At 33.4% G+C, this 15,554-nt stretch overlaps 1 protein-coding gene across 1 annotated transcript in view; it reads right to left on the minus strand.

The window, feature by feature from the left end:
* Positions 1-15,554, minus strand: part of LOC118184279 (tyrosine-protein phosphatase Lar-like) — a 732,937-nt gene that overhangs the window by 529,693 nt on the left and 187,690 nt on the right. The window contains exon 2 of the mRNA XM_085819916.1: positions 9,985-10,060. The gene's annotated coding sequence lies outside the window, so the exon portion shown is untranslated. The remainder of the gene's footprint in view (positions 1-9,984; positions 10,061-15,554) is intronic.

Below are 15,554 nucleotides of genomic sequence, written 5' to 3' on the forward strand. Positions count from 1 at the left end.
CACTGGTTAAAACGTTCCAGCTATCAGAAATAAAAAATTTATTTGACATTGGTTTTTGGACCTATCGAATACGCGCCGAGTGTGCTAATCGTTACACCACGAAGGCATGCAGAAAGGAGGGAGAAGCTAGAAATGATTATACACAACTTACCTTTAAATTTCCTTGAACGAAGTGAAGAAAGTACTGTAATCGCGAAAAATTTCAGTTGTAAAATTTCAGTGGAAATGTCCGTTTTGACAGTTCCCAAATCCATTCTGACGATCTTTTTCTTCGCTTGACATCTGTACGTAACGGTCAGAATAAAAGATTCTTTTTTCCAAAATGGATTCGAAACGGATTTAAAAAGGAAATTTTTGTGATGTTTCCACCTACTTCCGTATCTACGTGTATAATCTCGCATAACTCAGAAACAATTAGCCGTAGAACGTTGAAATTTTGGTTATGGAACTGCTGTAACATCTAGTTGTGCATCTCCCTTCATTTAAAAAATTCTTTATTGCATTTATGGGATTATTCGAAATTTATTAATTATGAATTTCAATTTTTGGTATTTGAAAAAAATTAGATCTAAATTTCTTATTATATATATATATATATATAACTACTTTTCCGGCTTAAAAGTCCTTTCCGGGCCTTTTTTTTCGCAGTCATTAATCATAGTCATCTTCCTATTACAGAAGTGTTTTAAATGATGAAAATATTCACATTTTTGCAATGTCATATTAAAAATTCTTTTGGGCAAAATAACGAAATCTTTTTATGCGGTCTTCCGGTTCGTATACGTATATTTGGGAAAGTCTTATAACTCATTCTGAAGGAATAAAAGTTGAGTCCCGCACGACAAAAGTTGACCGGGATATTTCATTTCAAAGTATGCAGTTTTTAATGTCATTTTCGACTTGCCTTACACACACACACACACACACACACACATATATATATATATATAAAGAAATAAAGAAACGTAATAAGAAGCAAAAATAAAAGGCGTAAAGAAACTTAATAAGAAGCAAAAATGAAAGGCAAATTTTTTAAACACGTCCTGAGCTATAGCTGCAAGTAAAATAAACTTAATCCGTTTAAAGTAAAAGTAAATTGCAGTCAAAGCAAGGCGATTCCTCGAGAATAATAATAATTGCATCCTTGGTAAAAGGGTTAAACATAAAATCAAAACATTTCAAAATAAAAAGGATCATAATAATACAAACTCGAAAACTAAAAATGCAAAAAGGGAAAATAAATACAAGATAACAAAAGTATAAATATTAATTTCCATTTATTGAAACATTAATTCAGAACTCATTGGGGGAAAATGAAGTAAAGCTTCATAAAAGTTGATTAATATGCTTCGAAAACGTGTTTCTTTCTCTCGGTAAATTTGAGATCAAAAACCGAAAAATGAAGCAAATTTATATTACGTAAAAACTCATTAAAACCGAAAAATTGAATCTCAAATGTACCAGGATTTTCCCTACACGCATTCGAAACACTTGGAAAAAAGAATAAAACATAACATTGTTTCAAATTGACTTAAAAAAAAAACCAAATTGCTCTAAACACATTATATGCAAATCCGAAATTCAAATTCAAATATAAAGATAGATCGCAATATAAGTATACTTTAAACCAAACAGTCATTTAAACAATATCCCCAAAATGGGCGGTCCTGGATGCGTAATGGCAAACCGCACATTGAGTTGATCAATGTTAAACGAATTTCGCTCACTGCGCATGCCCAGAATAGAATTTTGGGCAATTACAACGTTTGCGCAATTTTAAATGAAGAGAGATACTGTATATGGTTGACATTGCGTTATCTGGGCGTATACAGTTCGGGGTTTTAAAACTTGTTAGGTTGTAAGTTGCTTCATTACTTAGAATGCAAATGTCGATTGTAAACTACGCAAATTTTCCTTTAAGAAGGATTACAAAACAGGAAGCTTTACAAGATATATTAGCTAAATGATGCAAAATATGCCATTCGTATATACTTTCACAAATTAAGGAATAAATCCAGTTTGAATTACTGAATTTAAGTAACTGACATTAAATAAAATTAAAATAAACCAAAATGAAATGAAACACAAGCACATGCAATAAGCACGGAACAAATTTCCGTAGATATGCAATTTTTTAAGACAGTAAAACCAACATGACTAACAGGCTTGTATAGGGTTGCTTATGCTTAGTCGCTAGTATTTCCTCCCACGCCAAAGGTACACCACTGAGCATGCGCAGTAAGCGAAATTCGTTAACACTGATCAACTCAATGTGCGGTTTGCCATTATGCGTCCCGGATTATGTTAAACTAAACTTTTAATTCCCCCCCCCCGAAAAAAAACGAATAACCTTTCATAGAAATTGCATAGATAATAAAATCAGAGCCTATTTCGGCCAAAAACTGAAAGTTTAATAAAAACAAAATTGAAAGAACCTATGAAATACAAAACTGAAAAAGCGCAAACTTACTGAAATCATATGATATCATAATAATTTCTTTACTAAAGAAATATTGATTATATTATCTCCTAATATAAATTTAGTAGAAGTATCAAAAAAGAGTGAACCCATATGTAGGAAGTTTAATTCCGAAAATTGTGTTTTAAAGTAACTTGAATGCAATTTATTAATAATGTTTTACGGGGACTTGAATTAAATCATGAATAACAAAATTTCAAACTGTGAAAAAGAAATTAAATTAAAAGCAAGTAATTATCGCTATTGATCGGAAATCAGTTGACTTTTCAAGGGGAACAAACCAACTCCCGTTCAATGAACAATAAATTAATAAATGCGAAGGTGTTTCGTCTTTTACTCAAGTAAGAATGGTTATGCCAAACTGGCAAATTAAAATTAGGCCCAATAGTTCCTTGAAGTGATGGGATTTAGAACCAAAGTAGAGTACCAAAGAACTCATTCAGAATTGAGCCTTTTCGCTAATAATAAATTTTGAGTGAAAAGCAATTTATGTAGTAAAATTTATAAAATGCTTGAGTAAATGTCCCCCGCACCTTCGCTTTTATACATGTTAATTCAAAACTATTTGTATAAAAATTAAACAGTGGTAATCTTAATTGGTAAAAAAATACTTTAAATTTAAAGCCATAATTTAAAGTACACTATATTGTGTTTAGCGAGAGGCTGAAAAACTTTTCTTCACGCTATATGCTGCTACATTTTTAAACTTAACTGATTATATTGTAGAAAAAGAATTTAAGAACATTGTGAAACAGTATATCCCTCTAATTTACTTCTAGGTTTCAGCTTAGAAATCCCTAATGAAAATTAAAATGAAATATTTTGGAAAACTAATATATCTGTTCATTTTATATCCTTTCTGAGTTAAATTAAAAAAGTAATTTAAACAAGAGTTTGCTTAATTTTTCGCGCTCCAAAGGATTTGTCGAGTTTTTAGGATCTAATATAAAAATAATCCTTTCTCTCAACTTCATATCATCTTGTTTGATTACGTTTGCAAGATTAATTTCAACAATATTTATAATATTTGCATATCTTAGTTCTGAGTAAAGCTTAAAGGCTGACGATTAAAGTCGGTTATTGAAAACTATTACAAAATTCCAATATTTATGACACAAAATCAGTACAGTGTTTTCCAAACTTTTTCCCTACCCCTGCGCCATTTTAGCCTTTATTACGAAAGTTATTATTCAAGGTTTAGAATGGATAATTCAATTATGGGAAAATATACGACGGTTATCTGCGTGAGTTTTATTAGAGTTTTGATTGACAGGATGCTGGAAAATTCGTTTTCAAAACATGGAGGGAGACAAGATAATTATTAAAGTCTTGGAATCTTAGACTTTAAAGAGCATAATTATTAGAATGGTTCAAAATAATACTCATTACAATATGTTTACTGAAAATTAAGGGGCGGGATAGGAAAAAAAAAAGAAAAGAAATCTTGAGAGGATTCAGATGTTAACGTCTCCCCAAAGGGTTTGTTAATATTTTTTTACGCTTCCTGAAATCGCAGTTTACAAAAATGCTCTTGGACTTTCTCTTTCTGACCCAATTTTTTTGGCTTTTTAGTTTTATTAGTCCAAATGGGCAATTTGCCAATTTCGTTTTGGCAATTTGCGTTGATTCACTACAACCGTTGTTTAACATTTCAAATTGTTGCCACCAAATATTATCGCTCTCTATCATTATTATTATTATAAGGGCACAGCCCCGATCCTCCTAGCCGGCACAAGCCGGCCGTATGATCAAAACAAGCGACTGCCCCCCCAAAAAAACATATAAAGTCTGAGTCTCAGTGCCGAATTCTAACTCTATCTTTATTCGTATTTATAATCTTCATTCTTGTCTCTGCAAAATCTTTCAAATCTCTCTATTATATTTAAAGAAATTAAATAATGAAGAATCTGCATAACTGTATATATGTTTCTCGCATTGGGATAAACCAATGTTACCTAGAGCCATCCAGTTTTGAATAACGTAATCCTTCTTTAAATATGAGCATCTGGAAGCCCAAATTCGAAATTTAGAATTTGTTTTATTATCGATTTCATATTTCGTAAAACTTTAACGAATTTTGGATTAACAAACTCAAGGATTTCAAAGCGAGCAATGGCAATGTTGTACAGGAAAAAACACTTTTATCTCCAGCGTGTGAGTCTCTGTATCGGAAATTCTAAAAGATAAGCTCATTTTAAAACTATTACTAAATTGCTGTTGAACTGAATTTTATGGTTTAAGTGCGAAGAACATGATATTTAATGAGTAACACGCAAAATGTTAAAAAACGTCCCTTTGGACGTAATTTAAAATCTGAAACCTTTCAGAATTTTGTTTATTAAATTTTGTTCACATTTACACCATATAAAATTCAAGAACAAACTCTCAAAATGTTTAAAGCAACATATCTTTAGAATTTCCGATAGACTGTTAAGGTAGACTCTCATTTTTTATATTCGCTATATTATTTCTCCTAAAACTAATTCCTCGAACGACCAGCAGCCTCAAAAAGTTGCCATAAAAAAGAAAGAAATACATTATAATATTAATCACTTCAGCTAGTGCCACTACATTAAAATAATCAATTTTTTAATCAGACATCTCATGATTTAAATCATTTTTATTTAATTAAAGATTAAAAAGTAGAAAATAAATTATTAAGAACTGTGTTCGTTGCTTTTCAATCGCTTGCTGTGTTACTCAGTAAAATAAAGAATAAATTTGAAAGTTACGCTTACCGAATTTGGGTCTTACGCTTTTTTTAATGGCAATGCGCTGATACAGGAAGATAACAAGTATTCTATTTAATACAGTTGCTACACATTTCTTTCTAATAGCCAAATTTACGGACTAAAACTGAAAGACGCACGTCTTACATTTTATCGTATAGTAACGGTCTAGCGGGCCGCAGATAAAAATGTTTTATTTTGAACGTTCCCATTTCTCGCTTTCAAATCGCTAATTTAGTTAATCAAAAATTCGCTTAAATTTGCGCAAAATATGATGTAAATTAAATAAAAAAATTCCAAATTCTGCATGTGAGGTGCACTTCTTCGGGTGGAAAACTACGTGTTATAAGGTATTTCTCCTACTTTCCTAGCGTCCTTCGTGGTGTAGTGGTTCTGCATGCTGGGCCGGAATTCCAGAGGTCCGTGGTTCGATTCCCGGCGAAGGCGTTTGCTATTTTTCATCTTTTCTGCTCCTAAAATATCCTAATGTCTCTACAAGTGGCGCCCGAACTAAAAGGGTTGCGGATGATGATTCTCCGCACCCAGGATTTGGCGACTAGGTCCCCTAAAACCCTAGTCGCCCTTTAAAAAGGGGAGTATATAAGGTATTTCTCCCGCTTTAAAGCGTCCTTCGTGGTGTAGTGGTTCTGCAAGGTGGGCCGGTATTCCAGAGGTCCGTGGTTCGATTCCCGGCGGTTGCATATTTTTCATCTCTCTGGCTTCCAAAAAATCCTAATGTCTCTACAGTGTATTAAAAATTTGGTGACCGTAAGTGTCGTCGTTTTTCCATAATACATACGAGTTCTTCCTTATTTAATTTTTATAAATAATCATTGTCGATAACATTTGTTGGCAACAACTGAAACATGATTCGGACGTGAAACTGATGAGGATAAAAGTGTGTTTCGTCACTAATGCCACCTCTGGTGCTAGAAAAAAAAAAAAAAAAAAAAAAAGAAGGGATTCATATTTTAGCGACGCACCAGAGGCTTTTTTAAGGGTTTTATGATCTCTCTCGGCTCGCAGTTTAGCAATCTGCTGTAGGAATTAGTTCTGCTGACACGACTTTTCTTGTTTGTTTAATTTTCTCTTTTATTATTAAACTTCACCTTCTTCACAGTTAACGGTACATAAAATTCAACAGCAAAATCGCTCCTGAGCCGGATAACAGGGTGGGAATATATTATATATATATATACATCTTTGATGTCGCCAATTTCAACATAAAAGGGAGGTACACAACTAGATGTTACAGCAGTCCTGTATACCGAATTTCAATGTTCTACGGCTAATTGTTTTTGAGCAATGCGAGATAGGTACATATAGAAGTCACGGAAAAAAAGACCTTCTTCATCCAATTTTAAATTGAATTATTTAAATTTTGGATTTAAACTTATTTTTCAGTAAGTTTAGGAAAATAAAGCTCTTTATTCTGTCCATACATACAGATGTCACTCAAAGAAATCGTCTAAATGGATATTTTCGTTGAAATATGACACTCGAAATTTTTCGCGATTGCGATACTTCCTTTATTTCGTACAAGAAAGTAGAAATGGTTTCCGAAGCATGAACAAAAGAAAAAGAATTGTGTGTTATCGGAATGGCAGTATCAAAATAATATTCCAAGTATTTGGTACAAAACTCTTATTATTGGACACCACATGACTTTCCTTGTGCAGAATTAAATTATACATATTTTTTGCTTCATTTTATTTAAACTTATTTGATCTGAAAGGGAAATACGGTCCTCCAATTCTTTAATAAGTGGACAGTTACACAATTGCTAAAATATTAGTTTTGATTAAGATCAAATATTTATATAATTATTAATTACACAATTGAGGCAGAAAGTCCTTTCGGCACAGCCAACTGGAACAGAAAACATCTTAATACGAGCTGTTTCTGAGATATTCAACATGCCTACGTATAGACATCACAATGAAACTATTCAAATTGTATTCAGAAACGGTAAAATTGGAAATCTTGAAAAATTGAAATAACTGAAATCTGAAAATGAAAAATTTTTTCACCGTCCTACGGCTAATCGTTTTAGAGTTGTGTGAGATGCATACCTACATACGTAAGGATGTCACCGAAAAGTCCCCTTTGAATCCATTTTACAAACTATTTGGAGTAAAAAGTCCTTTATTCTAAATTTTACTCAACATGCTAATCAAACTGGATTTGGGAAATGTCAAGATGTGTATTTCCGTTGAAATCTAAAAACAGAAATTTTTCGCAGTTACAATCCTTCGTTAAAAAAAAAAAAAAAAAAAAAGAAAAAATTGCATTCGTAAAACGCTTAAAATAGAGTAGCGTGGTATTTTTGTGCTTTTAAAAATCTAAATTGAATTGTTAACTTTCGCAAAAATAGATTTATTTTTCAGAACCTACTTTTTTAAAACAATATCTAGAACCGTTATTATGTAAAATTCATTAACGGGCGGTAAGCAATTTACTTCAGCATAGATTATAAAATGGAAGAAGAAAGTTTATTGAATCCTTCAGAATCAATAATTCACATAATGTCAATTATTTCCCGTTGCAGAGCTGAACTTTGTCTTGAAGCTCTTAAAAATCAGATTAATTTAAAATAAAACTAATTAAGCTTCCGACTTAATTAATGGTTCAGAACTAGAACGAGAAACTGTGTCATAGCACTCACTGATATAAATCAAGAATGAAATTTATACATGTAACTAACCATCCTGGAGCCATTAAAGCTTCATGATAAGATGAAATGAAGCAATAAAAGTTATAAAACAGAATTCAAGTTAGAAAATAATTAAGCGACTCAATTCGTATTTCGATCTTTACTTATCATCAAAGGGGAAATAATATACACAAATTAAACAGGGTTATGAAAGTATTTTGTGCAAGCAAAGTCATCGAAAATGGAAACTCCTACTTTAGTATTTTATGCGAGAATTTTCGAGGTAATTCTAGCGAACTGTTTATTTATTTTACCGCGTTGCCAGAAAATAAATATTTTCTGAGAAGTTTGCGACGGACCTACTGGTGGAAAGTTCAAATAAAACTAAACATAAATTGAAATTTAAAGGCATTTAAATAAAATTTCAAAGGAAAATAATTCTGCAGCGGATATTTGTAATGTATGATGATATACTTAGATAAATTAATCTTTCCTATTAAATAATGACAAATCTGCATGTTTGTATGTTTGTACGTTCCTCTCATTCTGGAAAAATGGCGGCACCTGGAGCAACCAAATTTTGAACACACGTACACTTCCAACCGGATATGTGCATCTGGAAGCCAGAATTTTCAATTTCGAATATGTTAGCCCAAAGGGCTGTTACTCTCGAAACGCAATTTTGCGTTGTTTGCCTTTTCCTCCGAGTCTGCTGCCATTCGGAAAAAATAAAATATTATTCTTTTATATTTTAATACGTCTGTTATTAATGAATAAACTAAACTATTTAAAAGCAATAGACACAGTTCTTAAGAATATTTTAACTTTTGAATCGAATTGAATAAAATAAAATGAAATTAATTCATGATATATGTAATTAAAAAGTTTCAATATTTTTACTCCAAAGGGGCGCTAGACCCAAAGAGCTAATAGTCTCAAAACGGCAATTTGAATGTTCACTCCAGTTTTATATAATTTTCACCCTTCCGCTAGAAATTTCCAGTATCTTCGATTTCTCGATATTTATGGAAGGCATACGCTATTACAGTAACATATGACTAGGTACAGTTGCTATTATATAAAGATGGGTCCAGTTACAGTTACATAGGTACAGAACCAAAATATCGCCAACTGGTCACTAAATTTTCCATGGACAAAAATTAGTCTCCAAAATTATTGCCATATCTCAGTGTTAAATGTATTTACCCCTGTAGTCCTGTTTTCCGGCAATGCTTCAGTTTCCTGAGGCCTTTGAACACAAGGCAATGTAAAAAGCCTCAAATACGTAAACTCGATCGGTAATCTCAGTACTCTGAATGAACTGACGTTCCTTCCAATGTTATACAGTTTTATCCCGGGCGCAGAGAAATTTTCAGTACCTTCGACTTCAAATATTACTGGACGGCATAATAGTTAAGGGCCGTTCAGACTGGAGTTTATCTGAGTTAACGGAAACAATGGATGTAGTTGACTAGTCTCCAAGATCAGTTTTCCCCCAAAGAGCAGCGAGTTGAAAGATCTGAACTGCACGCATAGCGGAGCTAGTTGGAACTGACTCCATTAGCTCAGATAAATCCTAGTGTGAATGGCCATTATTATCTTTTGTATTAATGCTATTATTATCTTTTGTAACTTTCTATTAAGTTGTAGAGGTGTTTTTTTAAAGCATGAGTCATGAAAAAGGAGCAACGCCTTCACCGGGAATCGAACCACGAACCTCTGGAATACGCACCCAGCGTGCAGACCACCACACTACGAAGGCACACTAAGAAGGTGAGAGAAATACCTTATAAAGTGAGTTGCATTGTCAAATGTATAAACCATTATCTTTTTAAATTTATCATGGGCGCCCCACTTTTTATTATTCCCAATATAAAACAAATAGACAAATCCTATCTACAGAATTTTTTAATTTATTTTTCCCATAGATGACTATGACAAATTATTTTTTTGCTTTTATAATACTTTGATTATCATTCTTTTAATGGTGGTCCATTCTAAATAGAAGATTATTGTATAAAAACCATTTTTTTAATTCCATTTTTTTAACTAATATACAACGCCATTTCGAAAAATAACCGTGAGTTTACTCTGCAAATAAGTGAAAATTTTGAATTACTTACTTGTTTGTCAGCATATTTGATGTGAGGATAGACTTCCTACGGCTGACTGAACACCGTGTTGACGAGCATCGTCGACCTAACAAAACAAAGGATGAAAAAAGAAAAAGTTACGATTGTAAAATAAATCACTAAGAAAATGCAAGCAGATTATGTCCTTGTAAACAATCAATTTATTTCATTCTCATAAAAAATATTTGTTTTCTGCACACTCAACTGATATTTTCTAGAGAGAGAATGTGATAAAAATGAAGTTCGAGAACGATTCTTAAAATATAAAAAAAAACCATTTTCTTTCAGATTTGCAAAATAAACATTCTTTAGTCGCAACCTGAGAAAAGTGATTAATTTGTTTGTTGTAGTAAGCTTTTATTAGCTTAACAATAAAGATGGGAAAAAAATCTTTAGCGTTTAGATATATATAAAAAAGTCTGAACTTATTTCACTAAGCAAACGCCGAAATTAATTCAAACCATATTTAAAAGAATAGATGCAAGGCACAGATTTTAATATCTTACGTATTAGAAGGAATTTAGCAATTACAAATTGGATAATTATACAGGATGATAAAAAATAACTGGTAAAAATGAGAGGGGACCGAAATAAGAATACAATGACTCGCATTTGTTTCTGAACACCTGTGTTTTTCAAATTTATTTACAAATATTATTATCTTAATATTACCAAAATGACTTTGTTTTTCTTTCACATTTACTATTGATCAACTATTTTCAAACTTGCTTGTTTAAAAAGTAGTTATTCGAATCAACAAATAATTAATTCAAAAAGTTCTGAAAATGAATTCGAATTTTCGGACACTTTAAATAAATAATTCTTAATAAAAAGCCGAAAATAACGGGCCATTCAGTGTTTCATTGGATATGTCCTTTAAATAAAATTACACTTTTATGCGCCTTGGTATGGATTCAACTAATGTTTTCGTGTAAGAATGCTCCTTTTGTTCCATGCCTAACGTAAGAATTGCTTTTAATAGAGTTTTCGAGGAATTGTCATTCTTACTTATTCTTTTCGCCACCTCATTCCATACATGTTCGATAGGGATTAAGTCCGAAGAATATGGAGAAGCTTTGATAACTTTGGGATAGTTGAATAATAACCACAAGCGGACATTTAGGGCTGCAAATTTAGGATGGCTTTCCTGATAGCAGTTGAATATATTTTGCATTCCAAGTTCTCTTCCAGATGCTTTCAGGTTTTCATTAAGAATATTAATATATTTATAATGATTCGTATTGTTACACACGGACAGATTCGTAATGGATTGAATGCACACAGAATCGACGAAAGTTTGATGAAATTTCTCTTCCGAAACACTTCATAATTCTGGAACTTTTCGCATAAAATTACTCATACAGATTATCTCAATGTGACAAAACGCAAGTAGTAGCTACCATTTCAAACTACCTAGAACTTTGAGCACAAGGCACTGCAAAGAGCAACAGATGCATAAGCTCAGACTGTGATTTTTGAATAGTCTGAACTCTGAATTCTCTGAGTTAAACTGAAAACTGATGCTCTCTCTCCAGTCTTATATATAGCTTTTCTCCGTCCGCCGAGAAGTTTCTAGTACCTTCGATTTCTCGAATATTGCTGGAAGGCAAACACAGTTACAGTTACGTAGAACCGGATGCAGTTATAGTTACAAAAATATCGAACCAACTATAGTTACACAACGATCGGACCAAAATGTTGCCAAACAATCGCCAGACCTGCGAACTTTTGGCCGTTTCTCGCCAAATTTGCTGAGAAAAATGAGTTGCCAAAACGTTCGCCATCTTGGAGCTATCTCGTCATTTTGCCAAGATAGCCATTTACCTCAGTGTTAAATGGACTTACCCCTGTAGGCCTATTTTTCTGGCGATGCTCCGCATCCTGAGGCCATTCGTGTTATATTATAGAAGAGATACTACAACTGACGTATAATTTTACTAAAATTATTTTCATGTATACAAAATTCGTAACGTTATTATTTTCTTTAAAAACAAATTCTCATCTCAGAGGCAGTGAAACGCACTCAAACCATTTTGCTTCCATCTTAATACTTGACAACTGGTAACTGGATTTTTGGATTACATTTTTTCATTTGGCTTTCTCTTCAAAACAATTCGTCCATCAAGGCCAAATATATTCAATTTTGAGGCATCTGCAAATATATATTGAATATTCTAAATCTTTGATTGCTTTAGATATTGCGAACGCCAGCCAAATTTTCTTGTTGTCGAAGTATTTTTTCTTGTTGATCGTCCAACGTATCCATGAGTGATGACTCTTCTAATAGTTCCAGGGTTAGTTTTATTGCAAACAGTTCTTCGAAATCCACTGACAGTTTTATAATGCTCATTTTAGTGTTTTGCTTGATTTTTCTTAGATTAAACTTTTAGTTTCTTCGTGTTAGCTTTAATGGTGCCCAGACTTCATTGCATTTTGAATTAATAACTCAATTTTTTGAGATCCACGCAATTCCATCGCTTTAACGTCATCGCTTAACATATACGTCAAAAATAGTTGATCGCTTTTAATTAAAGAATAATAGAATTTTTTAATATTTTGCATACTTTTATCATTTTTTAAATGGTGTATGTTTCATTTCGAGCAGAACTGGTTGATAATTTATAGTGTGATACTTTTTTTTTTTTTTTTTTGCATTTTCATGACGTTTAAAGATTCATTTGGCTTTATTCTTTGCTTGCTTCGTTACAGTTTTATTAATATTTAAAAAATTTGTTTTAGTCTTAAGAAAACAACAAATATCACTGCGAAATTGATCATTTTTCATCACAGGGGTGGAAAATAGATCTGGAATATCGCTAAATTAGTAAATTTATCCCATTCTACGGTGTACTATGTGATAATGGTGTATTGAGAATACGGCAAAGCACACTAGGGCTATCTGCCTAAGGTGGATGCCGTCGTGGAAGACTTTCTAAGGAGTTTTTTTTTTGGGGGGGGGTTTATTAGATTATGGCAAAGCACTCGAGATCTATCTGCCTTAAGGCAGGGATGCCTTTGTGGAGGATTTTCTAAGGAAAACTGGCTCGTATATACGTTACACATGGTGAAAATCACGAAAAGGCCCATGCAGCCAGCCCATTCGTGGGATTCGAACCTCAGGCCGAACTACCAGTGCTCAGTGACGTTACCGCTCGGCCGCTGGTGGGGTAGGACTTTCTAAGGGAAACTGGTTCGTATACACGTTACACATGGAGAAAACCACGAAAACGACCATACAGCGAGCCCGTTCGCGGGATTCGAACCTCAGACCGAACTACCAGTGTTCAGCGATTTTATCGCTCGGCCGCTGGTGGGCAGTCTATATGATAAAATGCTTTAAAGAAGAAAATCGGATCGAAAATGTAGTAAGAAGATGTCCTTCAGCAAAGTTAATTCAAAGTGATGAAAAATCCCCGTTTGAGTGCTGTAAAGATTTCGAAAGATTTACTGAAAAACTTTTCTACTGTAATTGCACTTGAAACTGTTCGACGAATTGTATTCGAATCAGCTGGATTACATGGGCGCGCTACTCGAAGAAAATTTGCACAAAATAGAAAGTGCACAAAATAGAAAGCTTATTCTTTCCTTCGCAAAATCAATGGTAAATAAACCCAAAGCGTATTGGAACAATGTCTTATTTGCAGATGAAAAGAAAATTAAACATTTTTGATTCCGATGGATATGCAATTTTATGGAGAATGAGAAAATTTTATGAAAAATGAGGAACTTAATCCCACGACCTTGGCTGATACAGTAAAGTATAGCGGTGGAGGTGTCCTTGTGTGGGGATGCATGTGAGTGTCAGGATTAGATAATTTAGTATATGTACTGGTGGCATAATGAACCAGGTTCTTTATTTAAATATTTTAAAAGATAATTTAAAATTATCCTTCCAAAATTTGGGTATTGGAATTTTTTTTATCAGTATAACGATCCTAAGCACACGGCCATCAACGTTCGCCATAACTTACTAGAATCAACACCACATAACTCACTAGAATAAAACCCAGTAGAACGCATTTTGAACAGAGTAGCAGGTTAGAGTACGAAGATACAACTTAAAAACGTAAAATACGAAGATACAACTTAAAAACGTAAACCAAACTAAAAACAGGAATGATGGAAGGTGAACAGGAATTGTGTTTCCCCCAAAAAAGGTTTGGGGGAACATTGATGCAGATATTAAAAAAAATATGAAAGTTTTGAAATTTTATATTACGTCCAAAGGGGCGTTTTTTTAAGCTCTGTGTTATCTTTATTCATTAAATATCATGCTCTTCGAATTTAAACCATAAAATTCAATTCAACAGCAATATAACAAAATATTTAAAAAGCATATCTTTTAAAATTTCTGATACACAGTCTCGCGCGCTGAAGATAATTTTTTCCCCCAGTATAGTGTTGCCATTGCTCGCTTTGAAAACGTTGAATTTCCTAATCAAAAACTCATAAATGCTTTAAAAAGTATGAAATGCATAATAAAACAAATTTCAAATTCCAAATTTGCGATTTCCAGATGCCCATATTCGCGTGGAGACGTAAACAATAAAACGAATTAGAAATTCAAAATTCGGGTTTTCAGGTGTCCATATTCGGGTGGAGACGTTCGTTACTCAAAATTTTATGGCTCTACGTACCGTTTTTTTTTATCACAGTGCGAGAAACAAGCATACATTCATGCAGATTCTTCATTATTCAATTTTTTAAATATAATACAGGGCGACAATATTTGGTGGAAACAATCTGAAAAGGGATTCGCCGTTTACACTCATGTCCATAAATTAAGGATAATGCAAAATCAGGCAAAGGAAGAGTTAGAAGCAAAACAAATTTGACTTATTTGTAAAGCTTATTTATTAAAGAAAAGGTAAAGAGCAAAAAAAGATGCTATATGTTTGATATTATTAAAAAAATTCTTCCTGGAGCAAATTACAAAAAAAAAAAAAAAAAAAAAAAATCCTATTTACAAAAAAACCAAGATTACATGGTTGGTATGATTGTTAATACATTGTATGTCTCCCAGACGATGCAACACAGTCCGTACAACGCCTAGGCATGCTGAGTATCAAATTATCGATCTGATCTTGGGGGATATTACACCACTCAAAAAGCAATGCTCTCCGAAGTTCCGGTAGACATGTAGGAGGAGATTGACGGGCTGCAACTCGTCGGCCAAGCATGTCCCACACGTGCTCTACTGGATTCAAGTCCGGTGAGAATGTTGGCCAGTCCATACGGGTGATATCCTCCGATTGAAGGCATTCGCTTACGATGTTTGCACTGTGAGGACGGGCGTTGTAATCCATAAACACAAATTGTGCGCCCATGGCGCCCCGAAACAAACGTACATGTTGTTCCAGAATGACGTCCCGATAGATTTGGCTTGTCATGGTTCCAATTTGAACACGCAGGTCAGTTCTGGTACCCAGAATAATTCCATCCCAAACCAGCACTCCTGCACCAACGTTACGGTGTCGTTCAATGATGTTTTCTTAGAGGTAACGGGTACCTGGAGCTCTCCATATGAAAGTCCGGCGAGAATCAGTCTGCAAGCTAAACCT

The sequence above is a fragment of the Stegodyphus dumicola genome, chromosome 7 (assembly GCF_044657685.1).
Source record: "Stegodyphus dumicola isolate Sdum_Otavi_A_Nest chromosome 7, ASM4465768v1".
NCBI lineage: Eukaryota > Metazoa > Arthropoda > Arachnida > Araneae > Eresidae > Stegodyphus > Stegodyphus dumicola.